At 43.5% G+C, this 23,076-nt stretch overlaps 1 long non-coding RNA gene across 1 annotated transcript; it reads left to right on the top strand.

Moving 5' to 3' along the window:
- Positions 1–20,590: 20,590 nt before the first annotated feature.
- On the top strand, positions 20,591–22,817 carry LOC144324803 (uncharacterized). Its single transcript, XR_013390228.1, has 2 exons — positions 20,591–20,961; positions 22,250–22,817. It is a non-coding gene; the product is annotated as an uncharacterized LOC144324803 (long non-coding RNA).
- Positions 22,818–23,076: the final 259 nt, after the last annotated feature.

Genomic DNA, 23,076 nt, shown 5'->3' with positions numbered 1-23,076 from the left:
AGCAATGTCTTAGCTCAGTTTTCCCAAAAAAAGTTATGGTCTAAGACAACAGAATGCATACAAGTAGTTTACTTTGAGAAGTGACTTCAAGTAGCTAAAGTCAGGGGCCCTAGAAGGAATCAAACAAAATAAGGAGCAAAGTCAATCCAAGGGTGTTACTGTGGGCACCTGCAGCTAAATTCCACTCTAGAGCTTCTCGGGACCTTGCAAAATGTGCATCAGAATTGCTTACCTGAGACAGTGAAATAATGTCATCTCTTCCTGGAATCCTGCCTCTAATACTCAGTGATTGTCCTAGGGGATATTACCTCCCTCATGCTTCCACATTGTGTTGGCACCAAGATGATGAGGCAGGCTCCTGTGAGTGTTCTATGCATGGCAGTCATGAAGCCTTAAGACAGAGGAGCCACCTGAAGTAGGGTGCTGTCAGGCTAGCTCTGAGCATGTTGGTTGCCATAGCGAGCTCCATAACCTTAGGCATAAAGGGGGTTTGAGAAAATGGAGGATGGGTATAGAAGTATCAGAGTGTAAGTATCTAAAAAGACTGACAGACTTCTGATTTTATATTTAGTGTTTTCTTACATCTACTGTCCTTTGAATATTCTAATTTCTTAAATTCTAGTTTCTTGTGGTAGATTTTTAGATCATTAACTTTTACATTCTTATAAAAAGTTTAAATCTTTCATTATCTTTCATTGTGTTGCTTTTACTGTATATCCCATGAGTTCTGGTTTGCAGTATTTATGTTCCTTTTAGTTCTAAGCATTTTCTAGTTTCCTCCAGATTGTCATGTCCAAAGTTACTGTAATGCCACAATATCTCATTAGATCAATACTTAATATCTCCATATCCCACAAGAAAGACAACCTTAGCTCTTAGCTCTCAGATATAAACATTTGCCCAACTGTACTTGGTAATAATAACAACAACAACAAATAATCAAACAAACAAATAAAGCAGTCTGACTAGGCAAGGTACCACTGTTAAGGTTAAAAAGATGCCCATTGGAGTCAGACACACTTGGGATTGAATGTAGTACAGGCTAGTCAAGAGGAAAAGCATCCAAGAAGGCCTGTCAAGTCTTTGAAGTGTTTGTAGTCTCTTGCTACCCTCTAGTGTCATGATGCAGAAGTGCAGGCCTGGAAGGGAAGGACTCCGCCCCAGGAAGGCTCCAAAAAGCAAAGGTTGGATATCTACACTGTTTGAGACAGCTCCATGGAAATGGTGATGAATAGGGCAGTTTGTGCCCTGAAGGATTCAGGATGATCAGGGGTATAAGACATGCACAGATGAGTCTACTAACAATTGCCACCATTTATTGAGTGTGGGCCATGGGTCAGTCCCAGTGTCTTTAGGTGCAGGATCGCATCTCCTTGGCACAAAAACACTATAATGTATGTGTGATTATCCTTAACTTAGAGACAAGGAGACTAAGGTTCGGAGAGGACAAGTCACACACTCAGGTATTCAGAGAGTTGCTAAGAGTCAAACTCAGATTTGTGTGAATCCAGAGTCTATGCCCATGCAAATGCTCTGGGGACTCAGCTATAGGAAATCTCACAGTGGATTCTCAGAACACCTTCCTGGGGGAGATGACGTATGATCTGGGCTTTGAAGAATGGGTACCAATAGCTGGATACCAAAATGGCATGGAGCAGGGCCCAGAGGGAACTACCTGAGTGAAAGAGAGATGGGGAGAAACACTATGGGTATGAAGGGATTAAGTGGTTCAATTTAGCTGCTGTGTAGGAATCAGAGAGAAATAAAATGGGAAGTCTGGTTGGTTTGAGACTGTTCTTTCTTCAATCCTCTCCTGTAGGCATGGGATGGCTGAAAATGAAATAAGAAGTGTGAATTCCAAACCACATGGAAAGACAGAATCCATATGATCCTTACTGAACTCTGGGGCTCCTCAGAGCAGCCAAGAACTCTGAGAGGTGAGAGCGGGAGGCCTAGAGGAAGGCCAGGTTAACATGTACAGTAGGGCTAATCTGAGATGGTGGTTCTCCCATCTCAGATTAGCAGTGAGAAGGGCAGTAGGAGGGCCTCTTCCTTCAGCAAGAGGCCACTTGTCACAGTGACTGCCTCACCAAATAGGACTCAGTGGTCTAATAGGGTTGATTGTGATCAGCAGGACCAAGATATACTTTTAAAATCAAGACACTTTTCCAGAAAAGCAATCATGTGCAATATAGTGCAAAGAGAACTACACTTAGTATCAGTAAGTATATCACTTACACCCTTACTGGAACTTGGTTACTTCTTAGCTAAGCTTAAAATAAAAAATTAGAATAGAGATATACTCTGGGTTCTGAGAAGGATGCAAGATAAGAATGAGGACAGGAGCCTTGACTCATACTTTGGCTCAACCTGCTTTCAAAGAGCAGTCAGAGTGGCCTTTCTTAAGAAAAACTCAGAGCAATTCATTAACAGCTCAGACGTCCACAATCCTGTACCCTGTGAAACAGGGTTGTTGCCTAGTACTCTGAATCCACCTGTTCTTCATCTAACATGCTATAGCTCTACAATACTCATCAAATACATCAAAAACCAGCCCGTCTCAGGGCCTTTGCACTTGGTCTTGGTCTGCCTCTAATCACAGATTTTTGTACGACCAACTTGCTGTCATTGAGCCAGCTCCAATGTCCCTGCCTCTCAGAGGCCTTCCTTAACCACTCTAACTAAGCATTACCAGGCTGTAGTTTCTTCATAGCCCTCATGACTTCTCTGAGATGCTTTTATCCACTTATTTGTTTCTTTGTTGTGTATGTGCTTATTATCTATCTTCCTCCCTTACGTCCCCCACCAGATCTCAGCCCTGAGGAAGAAGAGCCTGTGTGGGCTTTGCCGTGCCATTTGCTCAGTGCTCAGGAAGTGGCCAGTGCAAGGTAGGCACTCAGAAAGTAGTATTTGTTGCTGCAGACACACGGGACTCTGTAAATAGAGTTTTCTTGTTATGGGGCATTCTTGATGATTCCCGCTCTTCCCACCTAATTAGGCCTCACAGAGATCCTTGAGGCGAGCAAGAACAGGCCCTCATCATACAGCTCATAAGACTGGGAATTGGTCAGTGCTTCAAACTAATTTCTGAATATTCCCTCTGGAAGCCCAATTCTTAGTCTCTTTTGGGCTTTTGTGAGAATGATGGTAGCACAATGGAATGGTTTACTATAGAGTTAGGTGGAAGTGGAGGAGTAGAGTTGGGAGGTGAAGACTTCTCTGAGCCAGAGGGATGAGTAAAGTTCTCCCTCAAATCAGGAAACTTCTGAGAGGGGGAGGGAAGAAGGAGGGCATCCGTGAGCTTCACTCACCATGAGTGCATTGAGAAGACAATACTGGGTGCGGGGCAAAGTGGTGGAAGAGTAGGGTCCCCAAGTCACCTGTCCCCACCAACTTACCTAGATAACTTTCAAATCATCCTGAAAACCTACGAATTCGGCCTGAGATTTAAAGAGAACAGCTGGAATGCTACAGTGAGAAGAGTTCACGCTTCTATCAAGGTAAGAAGATGGGGGAAAATAAATAAATAAAAAAGCATCCAGTGGGGAGGGGCCCCCGTGATGACCCGGGCTGAGGGGGGTGGCGAGAGCCCCCAGGACAGGAAAGCCCAGGCCCGGAGAAGCAGGAGCTTTACCAACCTTCCCGGAGGGAAAGGCACTCACAGGGAGTTCGGGCAGGATCCCAGGAGGGCGGGGATGCCCTCAGGCTCCTAGGGGCACTAACAGAGGAGGTGTGCCCCGGGGGATAGCACGCCACACCCCGCGGCCGAGCTCCCTAAAGGGCTGCAGCGCGGGCCCTGCAAGCCCCGGGAGCAGCTGGGGTGGTGGCTCAGGCTGGGGCTCCGCGCGGAGGAGGCTGCGCGGCCTGGGAGCGTGATTCCAGCCGCGGCAGCCCCGGGAGCCCAGGGCACCGGGGACACAGCCCAGGATCCGGCGCTCCCCCGCCTGCCCCCACGCAGAGGCTGGGAGGACACAGGGCAGCAAGCCCGCTCCTTCCGCAGGGCAGCCCTGAGCTGTGCAGATCGCCCCCCTCCCCTGACCCCAGAGCATCCAGGCCCCTGCGGACTGGGAGCTGCGGTAGTTACTGCAGGAGTTGACTCTAGGGCTGGGGAGCTGGCCGCCGCCGCTGTTGTGGGTCCTCCCTGTGTCACCTTGTGCCTGGGACTGAGCAGGAGCCTTACAGGATAAACAGCTCCCACTGAGCCGGGCACCTAGCAGGGGGCTGGGCAGCTCCCGCAGGTGCACACACCTGAGAATCAGCATAGCAGCCCCTCCCCCAGAAGACCAGCTGGAAGGACAGGGGAAGAGCAAGTTCTTGAGCAAGCAGTGCTGGAAAGCTCCAGGGGAAGTCGAGGGATTTACAGTATATAAGACCAGAGGATACTCCTCCTTGCTTTTTAGTTTTTATTTGTTTCCCCCTTTTCCCTCTTTTTCCTTCCTTTTTCAACTGCAACTTGTTTTTAGCCACTCTGCACTGAGCAAAATGGCTAGAAAGAAAAACTCACCACAAAAGAATCAGAAACAGTACTCTTTCCCACAGAGTTACAGAATTTGGATTACAATTTGATGTCAGAAAGTCAATTCAGAAGTACAATTATAAAGCTACTGGTGGCTCTGGAAAAAAGCATAAAGGATTCAAGAGACTTCATGACTGCAGAATTTAGATATAATCAGGCCAAAATTAAAAATCAATTAAATGAGATGCAATCCAAATGGGAGGGCCTAACAACTAGGGTTAATGAGGTGGAAGAAACAGTGAGTGACATAGAAGACAAGTTAATGCAAGGAAGGAAGGTGAGAAAAAAAGAGAAAAACAATTAAAAGACCACGAGGGAAGGTTAAGGGAAATAAATGACAACCTCAGAAGGAAAAATCTACATTTAATTGGGGTTCCAGAGGGTGCCAAAAGGGACAGAGGACCAGAAAGTGTACTTGAACAAATCATAGCTGAGGACTTCCCTAACTTGGGGAGAGAAACAGGCATTCAGATCCAGGAGGTAGAGAGATCCCCCCTAAATCAATAAAACCCATTCAACACCCCAACACTTAAGTGAAACTTGCAAATTCCAAAGATAAAGAGAAGATTCTTAAAGCAGCAAGAGGCAAGAAGTCCCTAACCTTTATGAGGAGAAGTATTAGGTTAACAGCAGACCTCTCCACAGAGACCTGGCAGGCCAGAAAAGGCTGGCAGGATATATTCAGGGTCCTAAATGAGAAGAACATGCAGCCAAGAATACTTTATCCAGCAAGGCTTTCATTAAGAATAGAAGGAGAGATAAAGAGCTTCCAAGATAGACAGAAACTGAAAGAATATGTGATCACCAAACCAGCTCTGCAAGAAATATGAAGGGGGACTCGGTAAAAGAAAGAGGAAATCCAAGGAAACAATCCACAAAAACAGGGACTGAATAGGTATTATGATGACACTAAATTCATATCTTTCGATAGTAACTCTGAATGTGAATGGGCTTAATGACCCCATCAAAAGGCACAGGGTTTCAGACTAGATAAAAAAGCAAGATCCACTTATTTGCTGTCTACAAGAGACTCAATTTAGACCTAAGGACACCTACAGCCTGAAAATAAAAAGTTGGAGAACCATTTACCTATCAAGTGGTCCTCAAAAGAAAGCAGGGGTAATAATAATCATATCAGATAAATTAAAGTTTATCCCAAAGACAATAGTAAGAGATGAAGAGGGACACTATCATACTTAAAGGGTCTACCCAACAAGAAGACCTAACAATCATGAATATTTATGCCCCTAATGTGGGAGCTGCCAAGTATATCAATCAATTAATTACCAAAGTAAAGACATACTTATATAATAGTACACTTATACTGCGAGACTTGAACATGGCACTTTCTGTAATTGACAGATATTCTAAACACAACATCTCCAAAGAAACAAGAGCTTTAAATGATACACTGGACCAAATGGATTTCACAGATATATACAGAATTTTACATCCAAACACAACTGAATATACATTCTTCTCAAGTGCACATGGAACTTTCTCCAGAATAGACCACATACTGGGTCACAAATCAGATCTCAACCGATGCCAAATACCAATCCCAATACCAAAAGATTGGGATTGTCCCCTGCAAAAATTTTCAGACCATAATGCTTAGAAACTAGAACTAAATCACAGGAAGAAATTTGGAGAAATTCAAACACATGGAGGTTAACGAGCATCCTGCTAAAAGAAAAAAGGGTCAACCAGGAAATTAGAGAAGAATTTAAAAGATTCATGGAAACTAATGAGAATGAAGATACAACCATTCAAAATCTTTGGGATACAGCAAAAGCAGTCCTAGGAGGGAAATACATCGCAATACAAGCATCCATCCAAAAACTGGGAAGAACTCAAATACAAAAGCTAAACTTGCACCTAAAAAAGCTGGAGAAAAAACAGCAAATAAAACCGACACACAGCAGAGGAAGAAAGTTAATAAAGATTCAAACAGAACTCAATGAAATTGAGACCAGAAGTACTGTGGAACAGATCAACAAAACCAGGAGTTGGTTCTTTGAAAGAATCAATAAGATAGACAAACCATTAGCCAGCCTTATTAAAAAGAAGAGAGAAAAGACTCAAATTAGTAAAATCACGAATGAAAAAGGAGAGATCACAACCAATACCAAGGAAATACAAACGATTTTTAAAAACTTATTATGAGCAGCTAAATGCCAACAAATTAGGCAATCTAGAAGAAATGGATGCATTTCTGGAAAACCACAAACTACCAAAACTGGAACTGGAAGAAATAGAAAACCTGAACAGGCCACTAACCAGGGGAGAAATTGAAGCAGTCATCAAAAACCTCCCAAGACACAAAAGTCCAGGGCCAGATGGCTTCCCAGGGGAATTCTATCAAACGTTGAAAGAAGAAACCATACCTATTCTACTAAAGCTGTTCAGAAAGATAGAAAGAGATGGAGTCCTTCCAAACTCATTCAATGAGGCCAGAACCACCTTAATTCCAAAACGAGACAAAGACCCCACCAAAAAGGAGAATTACAGACCAATATCCCTGATGAACACAGATGCAAAAATTCTCAACAAGATACTAGCCAATAGGATCCAACAGTACATGAAGATGATTATTCACCACGACCAAGCGGGATTTATCCTCGGGATACAAGGTTGGTTCAACACTTGTAAAGCAATCCATGTGATAGATCGTATCAACAAGAGTAAAAACAAGAACCATAGGATCCTCTCAAGAGATGCAGAGAAAGCATTCGACAAAATACAGCATCCATTCCTGATCAAAACTCTTCAGAGTGTAGGGATAGAGGGAGCATTCCCCAGCATATTAAAAGCCATCTATGAAAAGCCCACAGCAAGTATCATACTCAATGGGGAAACACTGGAAGCCTTTCCCCTAAGATCAGGAACAAGACAGGGATGTCCACTCTCACCACTGCTATTCAACATAGAGCTAGAAGTCCTAGCCTCAGCAATCAGGCAGCAAACAGAAATAAAAGGCATTCAATTGGCTAGAAGAAGTCAAACTCTCCCTCTTCACAGATGACATGATACTGTACACAGAAAACCAAGAAGACTCCACCCCAAGATTGCTAGAACTCATACAGCAATTCAGCAGTGAGGCAGGATACAAAATCAATGCCCAGAAATCAGTGGCATTGCTATACACTAACAATGAGATTGAAGAAAGGGAAATTAAGGAGTCAATCCCATTTACAGTTGCACCCAAAAGCATAAGATACCTTGGAATAAACCTAACCAAAGAAGTAAAGGATCTATACCCTAAAAACTACAGAACACTTTCTGAAAGAAATGGAGGAAGACACAAAGACATAAAAAAATATTCCATGCTCATGGATTGGAAGAATTAATATTGTGAAAATGTCAATGCTACCCAGGGCAATGTACACACTTAATGCAATCCCTATCAAAATACCATGGACTTTCTTCAGAGAGTTGGAACAAATCATCTTAAGATTTGTGTGCAATCAGAAAAGACCCCAAATAGCCAGGGGAATACTAAAGAAGAAAACCATAACTGGGGACATCACAATGCCAGATTTCAGGTTGTACTACAAAGTGCGGTCATGAAGACAGTGTGGTACTGGCACAAAAACAGACACATAGATCAATGGAACAGAACAGAGAATCCAGAAATGGCCCCTCAACTCTATACTCAACTAATATTTGATAAAGCAGGAAAGACTATCTACTGGAAAAAGGACAATCTCTTCAATAAATGGTGCTGGGAAAACTGGACATTCACATGCAGAAGAATGAAACTAGACAATTCTTTACACCATATACAAAGATAAACTCAAAATGGATGAAAGATCTAAATGTGAGACAAGAGTCCATCAAAATCCTAGAGGAGAACACAGGCAACACCTTTTTTGAACTTGGCCACAGCCAACTTCTTGCAACATACATCTACGAAGGCAAGGGAAACAAAAGCAAAAATTAATTATTGGGACTTCATCAAGATAAAATGCTTCTGCACAGCCAAAGGATACAGTCAGCAAAACTAGAAGACAACCTACAGAATGGGAGAAGATATTTGCAAATGACATATCAGATAAAGGGCTAGTCTCCACGATCTATAAAGAACTTATTAAACTCAACAGCAAAGACACAAACAATCCAATCATGAATTGGGCAGAAGACATGAACAGAAATATCACAGAGGAAGACATACACATGGCCAACAAACAATTGAGCAAATGCTCCACATCACTGGCCATCATGGAAATACAAATCAAAATCACAATGAGATACCACCTGACACCAGTGAGAATGGGGAAAATTAACAAGACAGGAAACAACAAATGTTGGAGAGGATGTGGAGAAAGGGGAACCCTCTTGCACTGTTGGTGGGAATGTGAACTGGTGCAGCCACTCTGGAAAACTGTGTGGAGGTTCCTCAAAGAGTTAAAAATAGACCTGCCCTACAACCCAGCAATTGCACTGCTGGGGATTTACCCCAAAGATACAGATGCAATGAAACGCCGGGACACCTGCACCCCGATGTTTCTAGCAGCAATGTCCACAATAGCCAAACTGAGGAAGGAGCCTCGGTGCCCATCAAAAGATGAATGGATAAAGAAGATGTGGTTTATGTATCCAATGGAATATTACTCAGCCTTTAGAAATGGCAAATACCCACCATTTGCTTCGATGTGGATGGAACTGGAGGGTATTATGCTGAGTGAAGTAAGTCAATCGGAGAAGGACAAACATTATATGGTCTCATTCATTTGGGGAATATAAAAAATAGAGAAAGGGAATAAAGGGGAAATGAGAGAAAATGAGTGGAAAATATCAGTGAGGGTGACAGAACATGAGAGACACCTAAGTCTGGGAAATAAACAAGGGGTGGTGGAAAGGGAGGTAGGTGGGGGGTTGCGGTGACTGGGTGATGGGCACTGAGGAGAGCACTTGATGTGAGAGCACTGGGTGTTATGCTATATGTTGGCAAATTGAACTCCAATAAAGAGAGAGAGAGAGAGAGAGAAGACAATACTGATCAGTGTCTCCCTCCTCTAGGAGGCCTTTGGCAATGCCTCCTGGCTAGTTCATGTCCTTCCCTACCTCTACAACAGCTTCCAAATAACTCCACCAAAGTACTTAGTATATCTGTTGAAATAATTTATACAGACTTGTTTCTTGCTCCAATTCTCATGACTTGTGGGGCAGACACTATGCCTTATTTATCTCTGAGTACTACTTCAGTGCCTAGAAAATAGTAGATGCTCACTAAGTGTTTAGTCCCTATATTTTTTTTAGGTGTGCCTGAATGAGTTCTCTGTTTCTCCACCACACCTGAGGTGTTCCTGAGGTGGTCTTTCCACGCAAAGAGCCACCCAACGTCATTGGCATATGAGACCACACCCCTGCATAGATCCATGTTCCTGAGCAGCTTCACAACAAAAGGAGGAGCCCAGAGAGGCAAATCTGGAGCTTGCATCATGAAGATACCTTTCTATTTATACCCTTCCTTGAAGAGAAACAGACATATCTGTAAACACAAAAATTCTTTACACACCTAAGTCTGCAAGTATGCATACGGGGGTTGAGGGTGTGTATGTGTGTCTGCACACATCCCTTTTGAGATAGAGGTTGACGAAGCTGTTACCTATATGACTGTCTATCTCATCTCAACCTCCTATAACCTTCTGTTCAGACCATTCATTCAACAAATATTCATTGTGTTTAGCCCCACATTCATTTAAGCTTGCTAGTAGGCAACCTTGGAAAATTGATATCTGGTTGCTTTATCCCTTCAGACTGCTATTTACTCTCCCCCAAAGCACCTCCCTCAGCCCCTGGTCTCATACATGAAACAGCATGACTTCATTCCCTGGAACATTTACAGGGATCTTGTTAAGAGCCGGGCTCTGTGCCAGTTTTGGGGAAGACATTTGTGACTCTGTCCTCAAGCATTTAACACTATTGAGGTTAACAAATGAGATGCCCAAATGTCTTGAGAACCAAGAGGAACATTCTACATATCCTAGCAGATGTAGGAAAGGCTGTGGATGTGAGAAAGAGTGTCTGTCTTTAGACAGGACATATTTCCTGGGGTTGAGAAAGGCTCCATGAAAAAATACCATTTGAATTTTATATAGTAAGGGTAATTTTTTTCTTTTCTCTCTATTGGAATCTCAAAATATGAGACACTACTCACTTAAAATGGAAATAGCTAACTCCTCATTACATCTTCATCTTTTCCCTCTCAAGATATTTTTTTGTTCCAAAGAGCACTAATTTGCTTCTCAGCTTTGGCCTCCATGCTGGAAGGTACTTCTCTTTTTTAAAAATTGTTAAAAGATTTTATTTATTTATTTATGAGAGACACACAGAGAGAGGCTGAGACACAGGCAGAGGGAGAAGCAGGCTCCCTGCCAGGAGCTGAATGTGGGACTCAAGCCCGGGACCCCGGGATCATGTCCTGAGCCAAAGGCAGATGCTCAAGCACTGAGCCACTGAGGCATCCCACTTCTTATCCCTTTTTGTCATTACAGCTCTAGGCTCACTGTCTCTGAGGAGTCTCCCATCACATCCCTGCTGTAGCTTGTAGGGTTTCTACCATCTGCCGCCTTCCTCAGCCTGGACCAATCTTCTATTGCTGGAAAAGCCTTCTTATTAGCCCCCAGTGAGGTCCTCAGCCAGGGTCAGCCCTACTGTCTAGCCCTGCTACTGCTCATTTTGGACCCGCATGGTGATGGGAAAGTGTATAGGTACATCATTGGCTATCCCAGCCCATTCATCATAACTGGCCACAATTCTCTTCTCTCTTGAGCAGAATTTTCAGGGCTGTCTTCCCCCAGAGAGTCTTATCTCTCTGTCCACTATCTGATTCTCAATGGAAACCCTAAGATTCCAAATTTACATAAAAATTGAACTCCCCTTTTGTCCATTTTCATTTTTGCAATTGCTAGACTCTAAGTAACTTGAAGACAGGATCTTTTTATACTGCTTCCATTTTTCATGGTACCTGGGTACCTGTGCAGTGTCCTTTGCTGGGCACTGAGGGAAATACATATAAATAAAATGCATCCCTAGGTGTTTGCTGAGGACCTACCATGTAGTTAAGAAAGAGGTGAGTACATCAGAAATGGAAGCAGTATAAAAATATCCTGTCTTCAAGTTACTTAGGGTCTAGCAACTGGCAAAAAGAAGGCACCCAGTCTCCAGAGTAGTTGAGACCAACTGAGGGTGCCTGTGTGTGTGTAGTATAGGAAATAGAAACCCATCCTTACAGAACCTTTGGTATGACTCAGAATTCCAGACACAGTGTTTGATCTCTCTACTGGGAAGGATACCAGGTTATCTGGGTTCTACACATCCACTTGACAGCACTATCCCAGCTGAAGGGTGTGCATAGAAAAGGAGGAGGAAGAAAAGAGAGTCCTCCACTGCCTCTGTCTACCCTACCTCTGCCTTACTGCTGAAAGCAGAATGACATCACCCAGGGGGAGCCAGGAGTAGCGTGGGTCCCATCCCTCAGTGGGACCTGAAGCTCCTGGGACTCACACTTGGGCTCTGCATTTTCATGCTTTGCAGCATTGACATGTCTCATGCCTATAAATGGTGGGAGACCATGCCCCAGCCCTTTCACCTGATTCTTTGTTACCTAAAATGAACTATATTTCAAATTGCTTATTTAATGCATTTCTCTTGAATCTTAAGAATCAGGGGGGTGAGCCTATATTTTACAAAGATAAACAGTCATATATTTATAGATTTCTATATATCGGTAGATAAAAATGTATTTTGGCTACGTATTTTTTTGAAATTTACATATAATCGGACAGATTTGTGGCTGATTTAAGAAGCGTGTCACACCAAAAAGGTACCTCAGAAAACAATTAAATACTTCAGATCATTAGAAAAATACCAACAGAATTTTCCATTAATACTCAGAGCAAAACTTTAAATCACATTTCTCACCACTTATCTAGATATAGTAAAATAGATAGATGATAGAGAGATATAGATATGGATATAGATATCACACAGATAGAAATGATCACCCTTGAAAAAGATCTCTTCTTCCTTTCTAAAATTGCAATGAATCTCTACCACCACTCAGATGCTCAGTGTGTGTACACACTCATTTCTTTTCCCCTCTCTTCTATGCTTAGTTCCTTAATGTAGAGATCAACTTAACTTCTGTTTTCTTTAGTTAAGTTTTAGTTTCTCTCACTTGCCTTTTTCCCTAATTCTGAAAAATGCAGAAATTTGGAGGAGCAAGATGGTTTGTAATCCTGATTCTCCTTTATCTTCATCAAAACTAAAGCTGGTGAGAGGACCATGCCCTCTTGAATGCTCCTGAAGGAACAGCCATCTCCAGTTCCAGGGGTCCCCACCAGGTCAGAGAATATATAAGCAGCTGTTGCATCCTATGGACCTGGGTGTTCCAGGCCAGTGGCTGTCCTTCCTCTCCATCCATGAGACCTTATAGAATGCCTTCTTGCTTGGGGAAGGGGGTATCTCACAATTACTTTTTAAAATTAGTTGTGATAACTGGTTGGTATCCCTAAAGATGGGGTGAAGGGTTGGATACATCTTGTCAGAGGGAAGCTGTACCTTGTCTGCCTCTTATCCCTGCCCCTACCACAGCAAACACACAGGTTTGAGCACATAAATGCCTCTGGCTCCAGCTTAAATTTGCGTTATGCACTTCACAGGGAATTGGCTAGAGATTTATTTGTCTCTGTAAAAAGAATCAGGAGTGGAGCAGGACCAGACTTCATGACAACTGTCCTCTCCCTTGAGTGACAAGAGATAAAAAACACAGATTCAAGGGTCCCATCAGAAGACTTTGGTCTCCTCAGAGGCACTACTCAAGTTTTCCGCACCTGCCTCTAACACACTTAAAAGCATAGGCTATACCTCAGAATCCTTTGTGCCTATATTCAGGGTGAGGGGAACCACCCATAGCAAAAATGGAACAAACCATTGCCATCTAGAAGGAAAGAAGATGTGGATAAATAGAAAGTCCACACAGCTCCATTCACCATTTTAAGTGTTTGAATCATTTCTCTTACTTATCCAGTAGCCAGAAAAGGTTGGGTGAGTGTTGGGGATTTGGTCAGAAAGATCACATGAGCCAAAGCTTTACAACGAGAAATGGCTAGTTGTCTACCAGGAACTACCAGATGGCCCTTATTTATGGCGGAGAAGTATGACACAGGGAATAGTGAGATAAAGCTGGAGAGGTGGGCAGGCTGTGTTGTGTCAGAATTTAGATTTGGTCCTGTAGGTAGAGGCTATGAGGAAACAGTGAGGGATCCTATGTAGGATAATGACACAGACTCTTTACATTTAAAATGTGTTTACTTGAAAATTATGTATTTTGACACAATTTCAGACTTACAGAAAAGTGTCAAAAACAGTACAAATAATTTCTGGATACCCTCCATGAAGATTCACTGAGATACCCAAATGTCGATATCTTTTCCGCTCCCCTTTGTGTATGTGTGTGTATGTATTTTTACATAGAGATACATAAATATGCATGCATGTTTAGGAAGAAAATACCTGTGTATATACATATATATATGGAGAGAGATGTATATCCCTATGTATGTATAGTTACATGTACATGCAGCAGGTACACATACATATAGATACACACGTGTATGGTATATGTATATAGATACATAGATGTATATAGCTGTGTATCTGAATCTGTCTATCTTTCTATCATCTATGTTTTGTTTTCTTTTTCCTGAACATTTTGTGAGTAAATTGTGGATATGAAACATCTTTGGTCCTAACTACTTCAGTGTGCATTTCTTAAAGACAAGAAATTCTTTTACATTTGCCTTTTAGAATGATCATTTTGGCTTCTGTGTATTAGATGGTTTGCACTAGAGAGACTGCAGACAGGGAAGTGGGTTAAGGGAACTCTTTGACAACCAGGCAAGATCTGATAAAGGCTAAAGGAGGAGCTTCTTAAAATCACATACGCTGTGTGTGGCATATGCTACATATCTAGATGGTAGATCAGCAAGACTTGGTGAGTGGTGGCAGGTGGTTAGAGGTGGTGCCAGGTTTCTGGTCTGGTCTTCTGAGTGGTTGATAAGAGTGCATGGTGGTGCTATTCACCAAAACAAAGAGTGAGCAGGAGGAGTGATAACAAGTAAGGTTCTAGAGGCAGTGTTGAGACCAACATGTGCTTGAGACAACCAGATGAAGATACTAAGGCAGAGACTGGATGTCCCGTGGCTCTGAAGCACCAGGTAGCAGGCCTGGTCTGGAAATACAGATTTGCAAGTAATTAGCATAAAGGTAGTAATTACAAGCACAGGAGTGAGTAATACCACCAAGTGAGACCAGGAGCCTGGAGGCAGATCCCTGTAGATCCTCAACCTTTTGAGGACTTCTTTCTACATCTTGGGGCCACACAGAGCAATATATCCCCTGGGGGCAGTAAAGCATCCCAGGAGATCCCTGTCATGATGAAATCATTGGTTCTGAGCATGGAAAGGTCCGGTGGGTAAAAGCCAGCATGGGGACTTTGGAAGTGAACTACTTCTCACAACTAGGGATTTCCTCAGAGCCAGGAAAAGAAGAGGTGGTTTGAAGGGGTTAATCCTCTCTGATATCAGAGGCTGGATGAAAGCAAGGAAGAATGGGTTCCATCTCAGTGAGGTTACAGTGCAGGCCACAGCATGTCTCCTGAGAACAGGGGCAGGCCAGAGCCTTGCACTGTGTCCTGAAGAGTCTGGGAAAAGACATGTGTGGGAGCCACACAGGCCTGGTCCTGCCATCATTGCAAAGGCCTGGCTTTAGGGGGATGGTGGTGAAGAGCAGACAAGAGGGAAGGAGAATTTCCTGCTGAGATTTTGACTTTGGCTAAAGTACTGCTTTATTTAGTTGGTTTTTGTTTTATTTTGTTTGGTTTGGTTTGATTTGGTTTGGATTTGGGGCACATTTCCAGTGTTCAAGTCCTCTCTCGGGCATTTGATAAAATGTGACCTCAAGTAACTACTTCCTTTGTTTACCTTCCTTTTCCATATTTGTTAGTGATAAACTGGATGGATCACATTCAAGGTACCCAGGCTTTTGGAGTTCACTAAAACTAAAATTATTTTTAAAAAACAAACAGGTAAAAGAGGTAAAAGAGGGCCAACTTTTAATTTTTCCAAGTAAGGGCAAAGTCCCTTTATAACTACTATCACTTGAATAAATAAAGCTAATTTTAGAATTAATGACCCTGGAAACTGTATAGTCTCAAAAGAGAAAACAGAAAGAAAGAACTTCCAAAGAAACAGCTTCACAATCTTATACCCTACACCACAAAGTATGGTGACATTTCCTCATTCTTCTGTGGCCTGTTAAGAATATCACCAAGTACTGACACAGTCCTTGGACCAAGAATTGGGAATGTTTTGTCTGACTACTGGGCTCCTTTCAGCTCTGACACTTCTCAGTCAGGAATGCTTTCTATTCCCTTACCAAGCCCTGCTACTAGGAAGGAGGACTGCACCTCTGGGACCTAGGTGTCCTTGACTGCACTTCTCATGTTTCTCTACAGTGCTCAGCACAAACTCTGCTCAGCAGGTGAAATCTCCTTCCTTCCTGTCCCTCAGCATGCCCCTCCACTGCTGCCCAGCAGTGTGTACACACAGTTTATGCACAGTGCACAGTCAGATAGCTCTCTGGTATCCTGCAGGCACAGACATAACATGTTTGAACAGGACTCTGGTCTTCTCTGCCTTGCTCCCAGCCCTACCCTCTGTATGCTTCGTTTTTATCCCTTAGGGTCATAGTGTTTTATTTGACTCCTCCACTGTCCCCTTCCATTTTCTCAGCCTCTAGTCCTGTGTATTCTCAGCTAAAGATCATTCTTAAATGTGTCCCTCTCTTTCCTCTTCTACTGCTGTCATCTAAGCCAGGTCCTTATCCTTGCTTCTCTCCCAACTGATGCCCCTGGCTCCATTATCCCTACCCTCACCCCTGCTCCCACTTCCTGCCAACTTAGTCTTTCAGACGTGTTTGTCCTTTGGCTCCCCATTCCCTATGGGAAAGTCATACCATGTTTATGTTTAGAAAAGGCTTTTGGAATTATCATGTTTCACAAAATAGGCAATCTGAGCCTCAGAGAAGGGAGGCCAATTGTCCCAAAACACATAGCTTATTTCTGTCAGAACCGGAAGCATACCCAGACTTTCTAAACATAAGTCAATGCCTTTCTACCTCCCTATGTTACTTAATAGAATTTTTTTTATATACAGTATACTATAAAGTGTCACATTTGACTGTTTAGATAGAGCCAAATCCTAGGTCTTATTGCACTTTCCACCCTGTAATCTCAGCTATCCTGGTAAGTCTGTCTTCTATGTGCCTGATCCCATCATTACTGCCTGCTGCTCATCAGCATCAATCACCCACTAAAGGCAAGCCAATCTCTTTCCCTCAAAAAATACATAGTATCTACCCACCTTCAAATGGTTAGTCAGTTCATAGTCCCTCACCGGGAATGTCCTCGTTCATTTTACAGAAATTTATATAGCTCCAAATCTGAGCCAGAATCTTTGCTAGGGTACCAGGTTGCAAAGATGAAGTCAGTGTTTATGCCCTGAAGGAGCCCATCATCTTGGAGCTTCTCCCATCTTCTCTGATGTTTTGCTGTTAATAGTGGCCCAGCCCATAGGGTTGATGGCTCCTTCAATATCCTGTGCCACCCTTGTTTCATATCTTCCTTCAGGTCCTGACTCATGCTCATCTGCCTTCCAACTCCAGGTCCTCTGTCACAGTGATCTGGCCTTATCTCCCCAAAAGCCCATGGTCTCACAGTCCTCCATCCCCCAGTGTGCTGGACATAGTGTCTGCTTCCTATATACTTGATGACTGACTAGGTCCCAGCAAAGCCCAAGCCTTTGCCCTTCGACCTAGCCAGATCCTGGCTCTTCTCAGGGTGAATGTGCTAATGGATGCCCAGCACTAGAAATTGAGCAAATGGGTGTCCTTTTTCAAGCCAGACACATTATGGAAGGAAGGTTCCCCCCCACATCCATCCTTCCTATACACCTCTCATCTGCACTCCCTCAGCAGCTTTCACACAATTGAAATGAGAGTGAGATGAACACCAGGGAAATCCTAAAGGGGGAGAAATGTTTTCCAGAGACATATGGACTCTTAGAGGATGGGAGTCATGCAAAGAAACAGGGGTTATGGGCCTAAACTAGGTACAGACCAATGGTAAGTAGTGAATATGTGCATATGCTTTGGAAATTGGTAGGAAAACACCATCTCTCTCATCAACTTTACTGAGAACTGGACTTACAGGCCCATAAGCACTTAGGGCTACAGTGTGGGAGAGATCAATGTGTGTGTATGTGTGTCTGTGTGTGTAAGAGAGAGAGAGAAAAGGGGAGAGGGAGAAAGAAAGAGAGAGAGAGGATTGTAGAGACAGAAAGACAGAGAACAATGTTTATGAAAGCCAGAGAATAATGGTGCTCCAAATGCTCAGATAAGCGTTTAGTTTTATTAGTGGCTTCTAGATTACCCATTCCTTTTCCTGTCCCCTGGTGGTAGAAGCAGTACTGCGTAATACTTTGTGGTGCCCAACATGGGGGGGGGGGGGCTTAAACTCACAACCTTGAGATCAAGAGTCAGACATTTAGCCAACTGAGCCACCCAGTTGTTCCTGTATATACACTCTTGAGGTAGCTGAATCCACCACAAAAAGTCTGTTCTGTATGATCAGGGCCTGCACAAAAAAAAAGGTTAACAGAATTTAATATCCAAAACTTGTGAATTAGCTGATGTTCATACTTTCCCCAGCTATGCAGGAATCACTCCAATGACATTTGGATTTGAGTCTTCAGCTAATCCAAGTCAAGCAATCAAAAAATATTGCAGCCACTGTGGAAAATAGTATAAAGATTCCTTTAAAAAGTAAAAATAAAAAATATCATATGATTTAGCAATTCCACTACTGGCTATTTACTCAAAGAAAACAAAAGCACTATTTTTTGAAAAAACATATGCATCCCTATGTTTATTGAAGCATTATTGACAATAGCCAAGATATGGAAGCAAATCAAGTGTCCACCAACTGATGAATAGATTAAAAAAAAAAAAAAGACGTGGTATTTATATACAATGGAACATTACTCAGCCATTAAAAAGAATGAAATCTTTTGTCACATTTGTGACAACATGGATGGACTTAGAGGATATGAGGCTAAGTGAAATAAGATAGAAAAAAGACAAATACCATGTGATTTCACTCATGTGGAATTTAAGAAACAAAACAAACAAAAGCAAACAAATAAGCAAAAAAGGTAGAAATATGTCCATAAATACAGAGAACAAATCAATGGTTACCTGAAGGCAGGCAGATGAGAGATGCGTATAATGAGTGAAGGGAGGTGAGATATATAGGCTTCTAGTTACAAAATGAGTAAATCACAAGGATGAAAAGTACAGCATAAGGAATATAGTCAATAGCACTGTAATAGCACTGTGTGGTGACAAATGGTAGCTACTCTTACAGCTAGCATAGCATAACGTATAGAGTTGTTGAATGTTGTACACCTGAAACTAATGTAACATTGTATGTTATGTCAGCTATAATTCAATTTTTAAAATTTATAAACATTGGGAGGAGGGGAAGAAGAAGACATGAAGCAGCTTTATCTCCCCTTCCCATGTACACAGGCCCATTACACAAAGGTACACTTGCCACACAGGCCTCCCATGCCCTGTTGCCTTAGGGAATACTGAGGACCCAGCCCCTTCTTGTTCACCACTGGTCCAGCACAGGCACAGTCCCCTGTGAATGGTGGGACTACACTCCATCTTTATGAATAAATGGTGGTCATCCCGTGATAACTGCCCCCCGCACAGCCTTTCTTCTCTGCTCTTAGGGACCTGAGCTGAAATCCTTTTCTAAGACTATCTGGGATTGCTTCTGTCAGAGTGACAGCAGGCCAAGGGGTCTTGCCCCTGGATTCTTCCCAGTTTCTCTCACTTACTTGTCCCATACCCAGCCTGCCAGGACTGTGGTTGAGGAGAGAGACCATTGATTCCAAGCCCATGTCTTCAGTGTCATGGCCTGACCTCCCAAGATCATGGGATATTCTAAGGCTTCAGTAGAACTACAGCTAAATTTCAGTTTGAGACTTAAGACACAGCACCCTCAACACTAGTTTGCTGATATCCATTTCTTTCAGCCAAGATCTTAGGATACTAGGTGGTAAATGCCACTGCTTACCTTCAAATTTTGCAGCTATTTCATACTTCCAAGAGTGTATTTTGCCCTAATTTTCAGCAACAACTCCATGGAGTACCCAACAATTGTAGAACACTCATTCTATGCCAAATACCACACTCATACTTTACCTATGTTGCCCTTTTTAACATACACTGTGGTGTTGTTATTCTCCTTAGTAGATGAGGAAATTGAGTCCCAAGGACTTTAAGTGCCCAAGGTCACCCACTGGTAAAGGTCAGAGCCCCACTCTCAGTACTTCTTGGGGATGTTATGAACATATATTCCATCCTTGGTCAAATGTGGAGGGCATCCAGGTTTGTGCCCTGTGCCATCCCTCTGTCCTGGAATCTCTAACAGGAGTAGGGAGGAAGAATTGGGATGGGCCCTGGGTGACTCCTCCAGAAGCTCATTCTAATTCAATGCTTGGTTCCCCAACCCGTTCCATCTTATGATAACCACTTCCCTGGGAACCCCAGAGTCTGGGTGACTTATACATATGTAGAGAGATGAGAGATAAGTACTGTCTACTATAACCACCCAGTTCCACTTAATGGAACCTAATGGTTTTCTCAATAGAAGGCAGGACAGGGACTACAGCCTCCATTTATTGCCTACATAATAATAGGCACAAAACCCAAAGCCATTTGCCCTGTATTTCTACTAGTTCAGGGTGATTGTGAATCCGAGCCTAGGTTAAGTCAAAGTCATGCATGTTTAATGGGCCCCCCAGAAAACCATTCACCTCCTCAGTTGTTAGGTTTCCCCTAAAACAATACTGTCTGTGTACACCACCCAGGCCACCCCCTCCCCTCTGTCAACCAGAACTTCCCGGAACCCTGCCCTCACACTCCCACAGCCGGCAGTGTCCTGAATGGCTGCTCGGGACCATCCCAGATGCCAAGGTTCTAAGTCAAAAGTCATGAGTGGATTTGGAAATCAAAGGCAGCCAGCTTCGTATAGTGATGGGGAGGTGGAGCCAAGGCCAGTGTGAAGGCACCACCGCCTGCAAGTCTTGCCATGCCATGAGGGAGGCTGCCAGTCCTAAGGAGTGAGTAAAACCTGAAATTTGAGGAAGGGCAGGTGGGTCCTATTGTGACTGGGGACTAATTACAGCACTCCCACCCTAGGCCACCTCATGGCCCTAGGCAGGGATGTGAGATGTATAAAAGGTGGGCAGGCTCTGAGCATCCCAAACCCCTGGGCATCTCCACGCTCCAGCCACTGGCAAACTTGGGTAAGTCTGGCAAAGTGGTGCCTCTCCTTGCAGCCTTGCTTCACATGGTCCCAAAGTGGCTAGGAGTGGGGATAGAGCTCTGGGTGGCTGGTCAGAAAGACCTAGTTTGGGCATTTCTCTTTTCCATGTTATTGGGCACCAACAAATAGTGGTCTATAAGTCATCTAGCTGAGGGGGTGGGGACTTGGGCTAAAATGGGAAAGGAAAGTCTGCCGAGAGGCTAGTGTCTTGAGGATCTTGCTGGTGTGTTATGGGTGTTGTATCTTGCCAGATGCTGAGAGGGAGTCAGTAGAAGGAAAGGCCACACCAGCCATGGGGCAGAGCACCCAGAAGAGTTGCATTTTAAGGAAAAGGCAAATATAGGGAGAAAGAAGACTGTGCCGGTGAATAGGGGAGCAGAGGCCCCAAGGAGCACAGAGCTGCAGGGACAAGATGATGTGGTACAGGAGCAAGGCTCTGCTCCACTGCTGGGGACCATCGTTTCTACCTACTTGTGCTGAGGGGCTAGGGATTAATTACTTCCCTCTCTGGGTTTGGTTTTTCTCAACTGTAATTAAGAATCAAGCTAAAAGATCCATTTTATCTGTAGATTCCTTTTTTCTGTAACTCTCTTAGAGAAAAGAGATGCTCCTTCCCATCCTCTTAAATTTTTAGAAATTTATTTAATAAATCTAAACTCTTGCACTGTGCTCATCATGTGACAGCTACTCTGTGTGGTTGTGTGTGTGCATGTACACACATATACACACTTGTATGTATGTATGCATCTTTATGTGTATGTATTTTATATACTCATTTGATCCTTACAACGACCCTAAAAGAGGTGTGCACAGGGGGCTAAGTAACTTGCTCAAAGTTACACAGCACATTAATGGTTTAGCCAGGACTCAGATCCTAGGCAGTTCTCTTCCAGATTCCATAGTTTTCCCATAAAAGTATATTACTTTTTGTTCTTGCTCTCCTTGTCCTTCCTTCTTCCTCTCTCCCTTTCTCCCTTCTTCTCCTCTTCCCTCCTTACCTCTTTCCTTTCATGTTTCTCTGTCACGAAAAGAATTGAAACAACTTACAAACTTTTAGCCACAACTCATACTCACACCCACATTTACACACATACTCACACCCACATTACATGCATGCATAAGTATACACAGATATACACACCTTAAGTTATGAAGCCATCAGGGCAAAGCAGAAGCAGAGCAGGATGTGAATGTAGCAGGCCCCATTCCCCGGCTGGGAGTGCTTTACGGTGAAGGTGTTCCTTACTTCTTTGTCTTTCTTTTTCCAGTTGTGTGTCAACTCAGAATGTCTCAGCAGAAGCAGAAGCAGTGTGCTCCCCCGCAGCAGTGTGTTCCACCCCAGCAATGCTGCCCCCCACCTCAGCAAACTAAACAGGCTTGTCAGCCTCCACCCAAGTGCAAGGAACCCTGTGCCCCCAAGTGCCAACAGAAATGTCCACCCCCTCAACAGTGCCAAAAGTCCAAGCAGAAATAAGATCCCAGCATGTGACCAGAGGCCGAGCCTCCTCGGAAAACAGAGAGCATGAAGTTCACTGCCCCTCTCTCAAACAGCCATCTGTCAGCCCCACTCACCCCCAGCTCCTGACTGCAGCCACACTTAGGAAAAGGCAGCACCAGGATGGCAGCTTCCTCGATCTCTATCTCTTATTAATTAGCAACTGCAATTTCCACCTCAGACAATGATCTGATGCTGAACTGTCTAATCATCTTCACTGACATGTATCTACATTGCTATGCCTGCTTTCTGGAAGCTTGAGCAGCATGCTGGACACCTTTCTTAGCACCCTCCATTTCTGCTCCTGTTTTCCAAACAATTAAATGTAGTTCCTCTGGCAATCACGTGTCAGTCTGATTCTTCTGTTGTTGGACAATGTTACATTCCTGCAGATTTTGTGTCCCGCCCCCACCCGAGAGCCCTAGGGGAGCTGGGCATGTGGGTGCAGGCAAAGGAGCAAGCATGATACACATGCATTTGTGAGCTGTGGGGCATTCCCAGTGCTCCTGCTGGGGTAAGGAGGAGAGGAGGGCGCTTCGAAGCATGGACACACATCCCATATTCACAGAAAATGAAAGTACCACTGGAACCAGGGGAAGA

This window comes from Canis aureus, chromosome 12 (genome assembly GCF_053574225.1).
Source record: "Canis aureus isolate CA01 chromosome 12, VMU_Caureus_v.1.0, whole genome shotgun sequence".
Taxonomy (NCBI): domain Eukaryota; kingdom Metazoa; phylum Chordata; class Mammalia; order Carnivora; family Canidae; genus Canis; species Canis aureus.
The sequence above is the reverse complement of the archived record's forward strand: the minus strand, read 5'-3'. Positions and strand labels throughout refer to the sequence as shown.